This window comes from Juglans regia, chromosome 1 (assembly GCF_001411555.2).
Source record: "Juglans regia cultivar Chandler chromosome 1, Walnut 2.0, whole genome shotgun sequence".
NCBI lineage: Eukaryota > Viridiplantae > Streptophyta > Magnoliopsida > Fagales > Juglandaceae > Juglans > Juglans regia.
The window spans coordinates 11,209,569-11,224,608 of NC_049901.1; the positions used below are offsets into that span (position 1 = coordinate 11,209,569).

The window sequence follows — 15,040 nt, forward strand, 5'->3', positions numbered from 1 at the left end:
GTCGGCCCAAATGAAAGTTATTATTCAGCCATGTTGTATAATTTTTGGGATTAGCCTATGCATTCAATAATGGGCCCAAATGAGTGTTATTGCTTGGCCAGACCTAGGTTTTTTTTTTTGCATTATTCACGATAACTAGCCTTATTGGGAGATGACTACTTACATGTTGTAGTTACTATCCAAATACTTGATTACAATGATGAAGTATGTATCTCATACGGGCCCACTTTTATAAAACCATAAAATTTATGGATTTAATTTTGTCATATTTTCTGATTGATTTTGTTGTTTAATTAGACTAAAGTTTGCTTAACGAAAGTTATGATTTGTTTATTAATACTTCAAGATTGATAGAATGTTTATTTATTGTGACTTTCTTTTGTTTCTTTATAGTAAACGCATATTCGATATCTGTCAATTTGAATAACATTACAGTTCTTAATTGATCAAATTTTACAAAATGGAAAGAGCATGTTACTATTATTCTTGGGTTTATGGATTTAGATTATGCGTTTCAAGTTGATGAGCCTTCCAAGCCTATTGATTAGAGTTCTGTTGATCAGATGACAACTTATGAAAAATGGGATCGCTCTAATCGCATGAGTCTTATGATAATGAAACATTTTATTCTGATTCTATTTGTGGTTTAATGCCTGAAAAGGAAAATGCCAAGAAGTATCTGAGCCAAATAGCAAATCAATTTGTTGCGTTGAAAAGGGTAGAGACAAGTACACTACTTAACAAACTTGTTTCAATGCAGTATAATGACAAAGGCAACATAAGGGAGAATATTATGAAAATGTCCAATCTTGTTACTAGATTGAGAGGACTAAAGTTAAAATTTTTTTATGGAATTCTTGTACATCTAATTCTGATTTCTCTTCCTGCACAATTTAGTCATTCCAAGATTAATTATAACACTTAAAAGGAGAAATGAATTCTTAATGAGCTTATTGTTCATTGTGTGCAAGAGGAAGATAAATTGAAATAAGAAAGAACAAAAAGTGCTCACAAGACAATTTTTTTTCACAAAAATCTAGGCACCAAGAAAAGAAAGTGGAATGATAAAGTTAAAATAACTGCGAATGCTGAAACTTAGCAAATAATTGTGCAACAAGAATAGGATAAAAGTTTTGCATGTTGCTTTTGCAAAGAGGATGATCATGTGAAGAAGAACTATTTCCATTATAAGTAGTGGCTTGCAAAGAAAGATGATTTTTCTATCTTTGTTTTGCATTGAAATTAATTTGGCTATTGTGTCACCTAACACTTGGTGGATAGATTTGGGAGCTACTATTCACATAAGTGTTACTATGCAAGGTTACCTAAAGTGCCGAAAACTAAGTGATACTGAAAAATTTATTTGCTTGGGAGATGGTAATAAATTTAGTATTGAGGCAATTGAAGTCTACATATTAAAATTAGAGTCTGGCTTTTATTTAGACTTGGATGAGACTTTTTATGTGCCGTCATTTAGACTGAATTTAATTTTTATTTCTTGTTTGAAAAAATCCAGTTATTCTTGTTCATTTAGAAATGAGAAATTCAGTATGTAAATCCGGTACCGACACTTTGATTGATAATCTTTATTTGTTAGACTTGGATGCCTCTCACTTAAAGACAAACGAAATATTGTATGTAAATAGTTATGGTACAAAGAGAAGATTAATAAATGAGAATTCCTCTGTATTGTGGCACAAGTGGTTGTGACATATCTTGAAAGAGAGAATTGAAAGGCTTGTGTCAAATGGAATTATTGATCCTCTTGATTTCTCAGATTTTAAAATCTGTATTGAATGTATAAAAGGCAATCAACAAATATAAAAAAGAAAATATGTGCCAACATGAGTTCAGGCGTCTTAGAAGTGATACATACTGACATTTGTGGTCTATTCCCTATAACATCTTGGAATGGTCAACGATATTTTATCACTTTTATAGATGATTATTCTCATTATGAGTATCTATATTTGATACATGAAAAATCACAATCACTGGACCTTTTTAAGGCTTATAAAGCTAAAGTTAAAAATAAGCTTGATAAGAAAATTAAGGTCGTTAGATCTGACGTGGTGGTGAATACTATGGTAGATATGATGGATCAGGTGAACAATGTCCTGGGCCTTTGTGAGGTACTTAGAAGAATGTGGCATCGTTCCTCAATACACCATGCCAAGGACTCCACGTCAAAACTGTATAGCTAAGAGACGAAATCGAACCCTAAAAGATATGATTAGAAGTATGATATCTCATTTTTCTTTGCCAAAGACACTACAAAGAGAGTCCATAAAGACCACAATTTACATTCTCAATTGAGTACCTAATAAAGTAGTAGCTAAAATCTCATATGAGCTATGGACTGGAAAGAGGCCTAATATTAGGCATTTACATGTCTAGGGTTGTTTCGCTAAGACTAGGCCCTATAAGCCTAATGAAAGGAAATTGGACTTAAGAATAGTAAGTTGCTACTTTATTAGTTATTCAGAGAGATCGAGGAGTTTCAAGTTTTATTGGCCTTCAGGTAATACCATTATTGAGATGAGTAATTCCAAATTCATTGAGGTTATTCAGGATAGTGGGATTACATAACCCATTGATATTATATTTGAAGATGAACAGATTGAAATACCTTTGACAAATACTGAAGGTGGTGAGATGGTCACACTTGTCATAGTACATGATGCAGATGCAGATCATCAAACCATTTCTGAGTTGCCTGTAATTAACACAGAATAACCTAAACAACCTCAACAGGAAGTGCCATTAAAGAGATCAACAGGGAGAGGAGATCGACAATTCCAGATGATTACATTGTTTATCTCCAAGAGCATGAGTTTGATATAGGGTTGGAAGATGATCAAATCTCTTACAATCAAACCAAACAAAGTGCTAACTCCAAAAAGTGGATGGATGCAATGCTAGATGAGTTAAAGTCCATGAATGACAATGCCATTCGGGACCGTGTCGAATTGCCTAATAGTATTAAACCAGCTAGTTGTAAATGGATTTTTAAAACCAAGCAAGACTTTAAAGGCAATGTCGAGAGATATAAGTACGTCTAGTTGCAAAAGGCTTTACCCAAAAGGAAAGCATTGTCTATATAGAGACTTTCTCTCCAGTTTTATCAAAAGACTCTTTTAAGATCATTATGACACTTGTAGCTTATTATGATTTAGAGTTTCATCATATAGATATAAATACTATTTTTCTCAATGGTGACATTGATGAAACAATATATATGGTGAAACCAAAGGGCTTTGGGACTGCTGAATCGAGTCATTAGTTTGCAAATTAAAGAAATTCATATATGGTTTAAAGCAGGCATCTCGCCAATGATATCGAAAGTTTGATCAAATAGTTTCTTCTTTTGGTTTTAAGAAAAATGTTGTAAATCAATGTATTTATCATAAGATTAATGAGAGCAAATTTATAATTTTGGTGTGCTATATGTAGATGACATTCTACTAGCAAGTAGTGACATAGCTCTGTTACATGAAATCAGGAAATTTCTTTCGAAACACTTTGAAATGAAAGATTTTGGAGATGCATCTTTGTGATAGGCGTACAAATTCATAGTGATAGATCACATGGTACAATTGGCTTATCACATATGACATATGTCAAGAAAATATTCAGTAAGTAGGACATCCCTTATGCATAAGCTATAGGGAACCTCATGTATGCCCAGGTTTGCACACGCCCAGATATTGCGTAAGCAGTTGGAATGCTTGGCACATATTTGAATCATCCAGTCGTGAACCATTGGAAGGTTGCTAAAAGGGTAATGCGGTACTTGCAAAGAACAAAAGACTATATTTTCACGTATCGAAGGTTAGAACTTCTAGAGATCATTGGGTTCTCAGACTCCGATTTTGCAGGTTGCCTCGATAGTAGGAGATCCACTTCAGGTTATGTTTTCATGTTGGCTAGAGGAGTTGTGTCATGGAAAAGCGTCAAACAGACGCTTACTGCTTCTTCTACCATGGAAGTAGAGTTTATTACTTGCTATGAGGCATCCAAACAAGCAATATGGTTGCGAAATTTTATCATCGGTTTTCAAGTCGTGGATAGTATTGAGAATCCACTGAAGGTTTATTGTGATAATAAGGCTGCTTAGTTATATTCTAAAAACGACAGGAGTTCGTCAAAGTCTAAATACATTGACATAAGGTTTCTTGTTGTGAAAGAAAGAGTTCAGAATGATTATGTGTCAATTGAGTACATTAGTACAAATCTCATAGTTGCGGATCCACTCACTAAGGGCTTACCACCTAAAGTGTTTAAGGTGCATATAGATCGTATGGGAGTGGTTAGTCCTAGTGACATTTTGTTAGTGAGAGTTTGTCTGTTACGTATTTGATTTATTTGACACTTACTACGATTGTGCTTTTGGTTTATTGATGATTCTAAGGCTGCATTTCTTTCAAATTTTAGTAATACGTAAGCTTGAAAGAATGATGCAGGGACCAGTTGGAAATAGGAATGATAAATGATCACATTACATGAAATTTCCATGCTACATATTGGTACTTGATCTATGTTGTTGATGATATTGGTGTTTGTGACCATGGATGGTCCTGTCACGATAAATGTGACAATGACTGTCATGATCCTATACTGATATTATTCAATGAACCAGATTGTTTCGAGATGATATGCATAAAGTTAGGCAATTGCAATTTGAGCTCATAAAGTTTATAATGTTTGATTTTTCAAAAATCTATGTGGTCAAAGTGGAAGATTTTAACATTATTTAAATTGTTTAATTGCCAAATATAAGGTTTGGATAATATTTGTAAGGCCTAGTAAATGTGATCAATAAAATGACATAATCGGGCTATTGGCACATCTCTAGAAGCCTATGATTTGGTCAGGTCATGAACATAAAGTGGTACGAGCCCAATTCATGTGTAGAGACTCGTTAAGGACCCATGTAATTCCATAATTTTATGATAGGTAAAATTGGAATTGAGGGTATTATAATTATATATAGATCATGGTCCCCAGTCCATATTTATCTTCTTCTCTACTCTGTACATCCTATTACTGTGAGTTTTTCTCAGAGAGTGAATGTTGGACGTGGAAAATCATACTGCTGCGCTCTTCTCTCCAATGACTACAGGTACAATCTCTTTGTTAGATTTCTACACAGATTTGACAAGAGATCTTGGTGTTTTTTGAATTTTATACAAGATCCAACATAGTAATCTTTTATATAATTCCTTGTTCCAAGAAAAGCTGGGATTTAAACAATTTGTGATACTTGGTTTTGTGGATTCAGGTTTCCAGTTCCATTATACCCGGAACTGATTTATTCGAGGTAAAAGAATGAGTACTACCGGAGCTTGGAGGCTGTGAAGTATGACATAATGGTTATGTTGTCAAATGCAGTCTTATTTCTCACACCCTGAGCTGGGTAAGATGAGGCGCCTATCAGACTGGTTTACAAGAAAATAGTCGAGGTTGTAGTAAGTCTTATTTCTGACATCAGAATTTTGTTTTCCAAAATTGGATTGATGGGTTACAACATTGTATCTGGGACTTGGGAAAGGAGATGCCTGAAGGTGGTGAAATAATCGAGTTTGTTGTCCTCGGTTATTCTTGTTGCATTTTGTGTCAAGTTGATTGATGTCATTACTTTATGAAGAGGAAAATGGAGCCTGGTTGAAGACCTCTAAATTCTCTAGTCCACTGATTTTAGCTTTTCAGGCTTCAGTGTCGTGGCCTGTGGGGTTAGAAAAAGAATTGACTTAAACCAATTGATTTTGAAAAAAATAAAAAAATTTGTTCATTTATTAAATGATTAACAAAAATTAATTACAATTTATGAGAACATTCTCCATTTTTTTTTTTCATTTTTTAGTTTGGAAGCCACTCTCTAGTTTACTGATTTCAGAATCCGGAGCTCCTTGTTTAATCCAGTGATATCTGTAGAGAATTCGAAGTTAGTTTATCAAACACCCATTTATATTGTTCATATGGAGACTTGAAGTAATTTTGGTGTCAACTGATTATAGAAGGAAATGTTCTCAAGACTGACCTCCCCCTATATTGGTATCAAATCTCCTCCCCTCTCATCTCACGTTCAAGTTACACTGAATCGCCAACCGGCATTCAGACGTGCGATCATAATGTTCCAGAGGGAATTTGCAATGAGACCGGTTGCTAATTCCAGCGACACTCTATTGTCGTCTTGCTGCGAACACCCAATTGCTGGCTCGAGTCTTTTACCTCAAAGCTCCGGTTCCTCCGTGGTTAGAATTTACATGGCCAAACTACTTGAACAAAGATTCTGTGACAAGCAGAGTCTTGAGAATACAGAAGTCAAATGGAAAAGGACATAAGCACTTCATCTTGCATAACATCTAATGTACTAACTATTTCAAGATATTGTTCAAGACAGTTCTAACACAATGAAGGAGCTTCCCATTTGTCTCTTGGGGTTTTAAACCAAGGAGGAGAAAGGAATAATTATGTTAATTTCGTCTTCTTTGACTTCACATGGGTCTTCTCAGGGGTTTCGGTATCCTCCTCTGAAGAGCTTTCAACAAGTTCATCGGGGACATCATTAGGAACATTATGTTTGGTGATGAATTCCTTCAATATACTCATACTTTCCTCTTTCATTGAAATCAATTGCTCAGAAAGAGTACCCTTGTTTGCGTTGACAGAATATGTTTCTGATCCAAGGCGAAGTGTGGCTCTAACCAGAGGTCTAGGATCTTGAGATTCAGCCTCCATGAAAACCTTCAAATACTGCATTTTAATCAGCAAGGGTAATTTTTTTCTTTAGTTGGTCATATATACACATGCATTTTCAGAGGGACTTAAATCCACAAACAATTAAAGATGAATTGACAACTATATTAACACATTGACCCAAAACAGTTCTGTGTCCCAATTTGATATTTGAAAGGACCTTCTTTTACTTGATGAGTTCAAATTAGGGACCACAAGTTCTTCATCAATTCGGAGAAACTTTGTCCTTGTGAGAGCTGATACATTTGCATGTAGAAGCCCTAAATTTCAGGTATTTTAAAAGAGCTATGAGCATTATCAGTGAGAACTATAGTTATATACGTAGTCATAAAAAAAATAAAAATGAACCATCCCAATATTCTGCCTTTAATCTTAATACTGCATTAGAATATACTGTAGAAATATAATTTTTTAAAAAATAAAGCCGAAATAAGATAATTAAGTTAAAGCCACCAGGGGAACAGTAGGCCTGCAACCCGACCAGGCCAAACTGGGTTTGGGCCCGACCCGACCATTCCAGGTTGGATTGAGATCCGGGTCTTTTTTTTTTTACAATGTGAGAATGGAAACATCAAGTTCGGTTAGGCAATGATACATTCCTAGCATTCCATAAGATTTTGTCCACGTTTCATGGTACTAAATTTAGACTATTGGAGATGGAGTGACATCTATATATGTACGTACATGGTCTAAATTTAGCAACATGAAACTCAGCCTCATGGAAACATATGTACCTGTGGTCCTGTATAATATATATCCATTTATATATATATATGCACATGCAATATATACACTTTTTCCCCTACCGATAATTAGTCTCCCCTTATTCCAAAGAATGGAGTTCCTGTCTAAGTACTGTATCATGCAGATAAGTACAGTTAAAAAAACTTATCCAGTGGACCAGTACCCAAACAAATATTTCATTTATTTCCAATTGCAGCTTCTATTTTTGGTAGTCTTACCAACTAAAAAAAACAGAATAATAATAATAATTTCCAAGTTAAAAAAAGCTGGGTTTTGGTCTTAAACAGAATCAAACACATGTAGTAAATGATTCAAATCAATAATAGCATCAATCATGAAACTCTACCACCAAAGATTTCCCAAAACCCATCCTGCAAACCACCAGACTTCCATGCAACCTAATATCCCGAGCCCTCTTTCCCATTAGTTCATTCCTCATCAAAATGTCACAACCCCAAAAACCCCATTCCATCATCATTTTACTCCTGCAAATTAAAAGCCCTTCCACCAAAACAGACAAGATACAACTTCCCACAAAAAGAATGAAAAGAGATGGAACCCCTAGGGATTGGCTCAAGTGGTAAAGGCCTTGGTCTTAGTGGTATGCTCCTTCCAAGGTCCAAGGATCAAAAAGTCTCATTAGGTGCAAACAATCTCTCGGGGTCATCGGACTAGGGTATTTTCAACTTGGATTGCCCGAGGTGCACTTGCGGAAAACTCCTTGCTGAGGGTTTGTGCACCTCCGGGATTAGTCAGGACACTGTTCCCGGACACCCGGTGCCAATAAAAAAAATGGAAAGAGATGGAAAGATAACACATCAAACACACGACTTCCTCATCAATAGCAACTTCCCATCTCTCCCAACACGAATGATTCAAATGATTGAGTCTGCTACAGCAAATGATTCAAATCAATAATAGCACAACAAATGATTCAAGTCAACACAATAATGGTTTAGTTTCTCTAATAAAAGATCGAAAATGAAAATCATACCATCATGCAAACCATAAGCCTTGAGGCTAAAAAGATAGTGGTATACCAATTAGCAAAACTAGAGCAGAGGACAAACCAATATGGAGAAACACAACCAATTGTATTTTCTTTGTTAGCAGAGCCAAAGAGAAAGGGAAAACATCTAGGACTAACAAATATGCAAATGTACGCAAGAAAATAAGCATATACAGCCAGCAAAGGGGTAGGATTCAATGGAAAAAAAAAACGTGAAGGGAATGTAGTGAAAGCTAATTGGAATGCTGTCATTGATAAAAAAAAAACCTATGGAAATGGGAGGTATTAGCATCTATGTGCTCAAACTTAATGTATATGGTCCACCCAACTACAAGAGAAGCAAAAGGGAAATTTAAAACGGCGCACAGACAGTCCATATATGTGCAAAATAGTGACGAGCAGACCTAACAAAACCCAGGCACGATGTTTACTTGACCAAGATGTGCATACATAGAACAAGAAATTTAAACCAAACCACACCCTTACAGAACATGGCAAAAACAGCAACCAACCTCATTTCAAAAAGGTTTGGAATTACTTTAACAAAACTAAGAAGAAAATTACTTTAAGTGCTCAGATCCATGTAAAATTGCATGCATACTTTTCTATGACTATAAGACAATATTGCTGTTAAATGACCAACACGTACAACACTTGACAGGCCAGGACCAAAACTCAGTGGAATACTGCACTATATTGTCCCCATAAATTAAAGTACCATGGGAAGGTTTGCCACCACCTCCAGAAATTAAGGATGGCATTCCATCCCAGAAATACTAGTATCGGTCTATTCCACCAGAAACACTAGTATAAACCAACAAAATCATTATAAATAAAAATCGAATTGAAGGGGTCAGAAAATCTGAACAGGATATCGAAACCAGAGAATGGACAAACCAGGAGCTTGAGGATCCGAGCCAAAGATGACGTAGAACTTCAAATTGGCATGCAAATGGAAGATCGAGCAGGTAAACTATGAGATCTAGCAAAATGCACAGGGAAGAACGAAAAGAATGAAGAGAGAGAGAGAGTATGTTTAATTTCACCTACACATGTATGTTTAATTTCACCTACATATTGGACATTAATATACATCTTAAACCTGATAATTAAGATCAACCCGACTTTAGTCGGGTGAGTCGGGGCCATGGCATTTCTGCACAAGCCTGGGGAACAGCACATAATTATAGGAACATAGTCTCCTCTCACCAGTGAAAACCCATTTCAGTTTGTCATTCTGAACTCAAGTCATCAAGCCCCTTACAACTTCCATTCAGATGAAAACTCACTCAATTTATACGGACCATTACCATTTTTGTTACACTATCAAATAAAAGAAATAGTTACTAATCAAACAAAGAAGTAACGGAAGAAAATGAATCATGAATTCACTTATTTTCTCGGAAGCCAAGTCAATAGGAGGAGGAGGAGGAGACTTACACCGGGTTATCACCGTAGGACTGGAGCTGGAGAAGTCTGGTGGTGAAGCGGGTCGGCAGATAGAGGGAAACAGTCCTTTCCCTGGTGCTAGGTTTTTGAGTGAAAAACCAATTTCAATTGCATACCTTGCCTACTCAATAATCCCGATAATATCATAATTCTATAATAAGGCACTTCCTAACCAAATGCCTGTAACTACCCAAATTTTAGTTAATTAGCTTAAAAGTGATTTGTATTGAAGTAATCAAAATTTTGAAGTTTTATTTTTGAGCTATAATAAAATCTATTCATTTATTTTTTAATTTAATCAGCTACTATTTATCTCTAAAATAATATTTTACTTTACAAATATTCTCAATGGTTATTATTGAATAATTAGGTTGAGAAAAAAAAATTGAGAAATAATAATTTTAAGTAAAAATTAAATTATCAATTAATATATAGTATGTATTTGTAAAATATAAAAATTAAAAAATTATTATTAAAATATTTAATATTATATTATTATTTTGACTTTTGAATTGATAGTTCAACGTGGATTAACCTCTCCAATGATTTTGCCTTTATCTAAAATTTCAACTTTTAATCAAATTTTAGACTTGACAATTACTAGACCATTGCCAATACTCTAAGTTGACCAAATGCAGGCCATCCCGCCCGGTATTTAAATTGAATGGCCGTGCTTTTTGCTTTTTTAGATCCTGTTTGATTACACAGATAAGATTATATGAAAGTTGGAAATAAAATAAAATATTATTATAATATAATTTTTATTTTGAGATTTGAAAAAATAGAATTGTTAATTGTATTTTAGATGAAAATTTAGAAAAATTGTAATGATGAGATGAGATAATTTGTATAACCAAACAAAGTCTAGTGGCCCTAGTAAATTCTTTTATTTATTTATTTTTAAATTGGAGCTCTATTGGGTTGAATCTGTGAGCTCAATTGAAACAATGAAATTTAACAGATGTGTTTAAGCAGGAAAATTGAATCAATTGATCATGTTTATGAGAGATGATGTTTTTATTTTTTTATTTTATCACCGATATAGTATATCTTAAGAATCAGTTAAAATGTGTCATATCGTGTAATTTAAAATAAAAAAAATAATAATTAAAGATTAAGAGTAAAGTTCTTCGGCAACTTTGATCACATCCCAAATACTAAGCATGTTGGAAACTCTGTAAATATTGTACAACAAGCCGTGAAAGCAAGCTTGTCTAAATTATTCATTGAGAAGACCATGTAATCCGATGGTTTTTAATGACCATGTCCATGATTCCCAGAATCCAAATCAAGAGGTTCAGATCCTGCGGTGGTATATCTGTTAGGAATTTAGACCTCCTAAATTCACTCCCTAGGATCCACCCTTTGGTGAAATATGAAGAAAAATAATAACAACACAAGAATTTACGTGGAAACTCCCAAAACAGAAGAAAAAACCACCAGACCCAGAGAAGAAAATATACTATGTGAAAAATTATTACAATCACACAATTTTTCTCCTCACCCCATATGACACCCACAAAGCTTCCCCACTAGCAAAACTTTAACTCTCACCTCTTTCCCTTTTACAAGAAAAAGCTAATAGAGAAATTTTATTAGAGTCACAAGTTACTAAATAAACTTATGATTTGGTATACTTTAACTAGAGGCTAAGCCCTCTTATTTATAAGCCATAGGCCTTGGCTCCTCCATCACTCCCCACCTATGTGAGACTCCAAAGCAGCTAACCCAACAATCTCCACCTTGCAATTTTGGCTGATCCCACAGCCACGCTCTACCGCAATGAAGATCTTCATAACTTCTGCTATCATGCTCCACCATAAAAGTATACCCACTCAGAATAAACCAATTCCAAACATTTCAATTTCGACACATGTCAAAAATAACCTTACTAAAAAATTATGGTGCAGCTTCCTCGTTTGACTTTCTTGGAAGTTCATCAGCCATCGACATAAATTTCCACCACACCCTGCATTAATGCCAAACCAATGCCTGTGTGCAAACTTGTGGACTTGCTAACATTAACACATCCTCTATCATGACAACTTTGGGAATTAAAGGCATGCCATGAGAATGTACATGTCTCTTTAACAGACATCGTCTTCCATGGAGAAGGACACAATGTTAGTTTCATTACCAGTATCTCCATTTACTGACTTGGAGCTACTTGCCGAACCTGCTCCTGCTCTTGGACAATTTTTCTTGATGTGCCCAGATTGTCCACACCCCCCAGCAGACTACTTTCATCTTCATGGAGTTATTCTTCTTCCCATTACCAGCTACTACCAATGCTAAGTTCACAGGTAGACCATTTCTTCCACCACCTAGTCTTCTCTCTTCAGAAAAGAGTTTACTGGTAACCTCTGAAAAAATTATTTTCTCCTTCCCATGTATCAAAATAGGTTTCATATACTCATAGGAAGATGGAAGAGACCAGATGAGCCGCAAGGCTTGATCCTTATCATCAATTTTAACTCCAATAGATTCTAACTCAGAGACAATGCCATTGAGAACACTTAAATGATCTGAAATAGTCGTACCTTCACTTATATGTAGTGTATGAAACAGCTCCTTCAGGTACACCCGATTTGAGACACCCTTTGTCTGATACAACTCTTCTAGCTTTTCCCAGAGTTCCTTTGCCGTAGATATTCCATGTATATTTGCAAGAACATTTTTGGCCAAGCACAGACGTATCGCACTTGCTGCTCTCAAATCCAGATCTTCCCAATCTTCATCGCTCATTACAGATCTGCTCTTTGTTTCATCAGTCACGCTAGTATCACTGTTGACTTCAGGGGTTGGTCTGTCCTTCAACGCCCTGTGTAATCCTGATTGAATCAAAACATCATTGACTTGAACTTGCCACAAGCCAAAATTGATTCTCCCATCAAATTTCTCCACCTCATATCTGATAGAATTTGAAGCCTTACTTCTTGACATTGCCTCGATGAATTTTACCGTAGAAATGAATGGTACTCACTAAGTAAGTTTTCAGGAAAGATTATTCTTTCCTAGACAGAACTTCAAGGTTCTCAGGAAAGATTAGAGGGTCACACTGGACCACTTAAATACCAATCTCCTAGACAGAACCTCCTTAGACTGTACGTATCCACACTACCACACCAAAGCTCCACCTACCAAAAAGAACCTAGTGGCTCTGATACCACTTGTTAGGAATTTGGACCTCCTAAATTCACCCCCTAGGATCCACCCTTTGGTGAAATATGAAGAAAAATAGAAAAATAATAACAACACAAGAATTTACGTGGAAACTCCCAAAACAGAAGAAAAAACCACCAGATCCAGAGAAGAAAATACACTATGTGAAAAATTATTACAATCACACAATTTTTCTCCTCACCCCATATGACACCCACAAAGCTTTCCCATTAGCAAAACTTTAACTCTCAGCTCTTTCTCTTTTACAAGAAAAAGCTAATAGAGGAATTTTATTAGAATCACAAGTTACTAAATAAGCTTATGATTTGGTGTACTTTAACTAGAGGCTAAGCCCTCTTATTTATAGGCCATGGGCCTTGACTCCTCCATCACTCCCCATCGATGTGAGACTCCAAAGGAGCTAACCCAACAATATCTATTGTTAATTTATCATTTTTTTTTATTTGTTTATCATTTTAAATCGAAACACTATGCTATTTTCAAGTTTGATTAGTGTTATTTATAAACCTCACGCATGGATCTAACGGTTGGGCTAATGTATGTCTACATCGCCCCCATAACATCCTTTCATTCAAGTACTCCAAGAATCATTTAACACTGCTTCTACTTTCAAACACAATAATTCTTCAACCATTGAGAAATAAATGAACTATTCACTGACCTATTTTTTGATAAGTTATTCACTGACATGGTTGATTAAGTGAATACAAACATTAGCCAAGGGTTCACTTCCATGTCTCAAAGAATGAAGCCAGAAACCTGAATCTAGTATATCAATCCCCACGTAAACATGAAACATCATCACTAGATCCAAGTTTCTGGTCGTCCCAAAATATAAAGGAGCCATACAGTCTACCATTTTCTCTAGTAATATCGAGAAAGCATCCTAAGAGTTATCATTAACTGCCGTCTCAATTTCATCATTTAGTACATTCTACTGCACAAGGCAAAGGTACGAGTGAATAGCCTCCATTACTTACTATAGAATAGCCCTACAGTCTACTGCATAAGGCAAAGATATCAGTGAATAGCCTCCTGATTCATGGTAAGTGATATACCTGAAAACTAAGTGCAAGAATGTCAATGCAGGTCGTGTTTTTTTTACAGAAAAACACAAACCTTCTCAAGATAACTCTAAACTTGCCCAAAAGAGACATACGTGCTGAAAACCATATGAAAGGATGATGTAGTTCTGCATATGTATGACCAAAGGTATCACAAAGAACGTATCCTCATCTATTTGCCTCCATGTAGCAACAAGCTTGTCCAGGCCAACACATCCTATGTAACGCCCCAATAGAAGATCCAAATCACATGATCTATACTCTAAAAGGATTAGTCAATGATATAATTGAAACCTCATTGGAACCTTATAAAGAGCAATAAATTCTCATTCCCAAATAATGTGGGATCTCATATATCACATACTCTTATCCATATCATATGAGGTATCACAATCTACCCTCAGATTTTCGACATCCTCGTCGGGTCAGTCCATCGTAAATGACATGGTTCAAGTCCCACATTTCTAGTTGGGATAAGCTCTGATATAATTTGTAACGCTCTAATGAAAAACCCAAACCATATGACCTATACTCCAAAATGACTAGTCAATGATACAATTGGAACTCCATTAGAACTTTATAAAGAGTAAAAACTTCTTATTCTCAAATAATGTGGAATCTCATACACCATCTACCCTTATCCTTATCACATGGGGTATCACATCCTAGCTCTTATCTTGGTAGCAAGCAATATTAAGGCCAGTAGTAGCAAGCATTTCAGAATCCCTTCACTTAACAAAATCCATATAACTAATGTCCATGTCTTTTAGTTTCATTTTAAAGCTTGGTTTTGAGATTTTTGTAACCTCCAAGCTTTTGTTTTGTGCAAGTA

General features: G+C 35.4%; 1 long non-coding RNA gene across 1 annotated transcript; it reads right to left on the minus strand.

Moving 5' to 3' along the window:
* Positions 1–5,913: 5,913 nt before the first annotated feature.
* On the minus strand, positions 5,914–10,100 carry LOC108996405. Its single transcript, XR_004797956.1, has 3 exons — positions 9,953–10,100; positions 6,041–6,756; positions 5,914–5,928 (listed from the first exon to the last, which is right to left on the minus strand). It is a non-coding gene; the product is annotated as an uncharacterized LOC108996405 (long non-coding RNA).
* Positions 10,101–15,040: the final 4,940 nt, after the last annotated feature.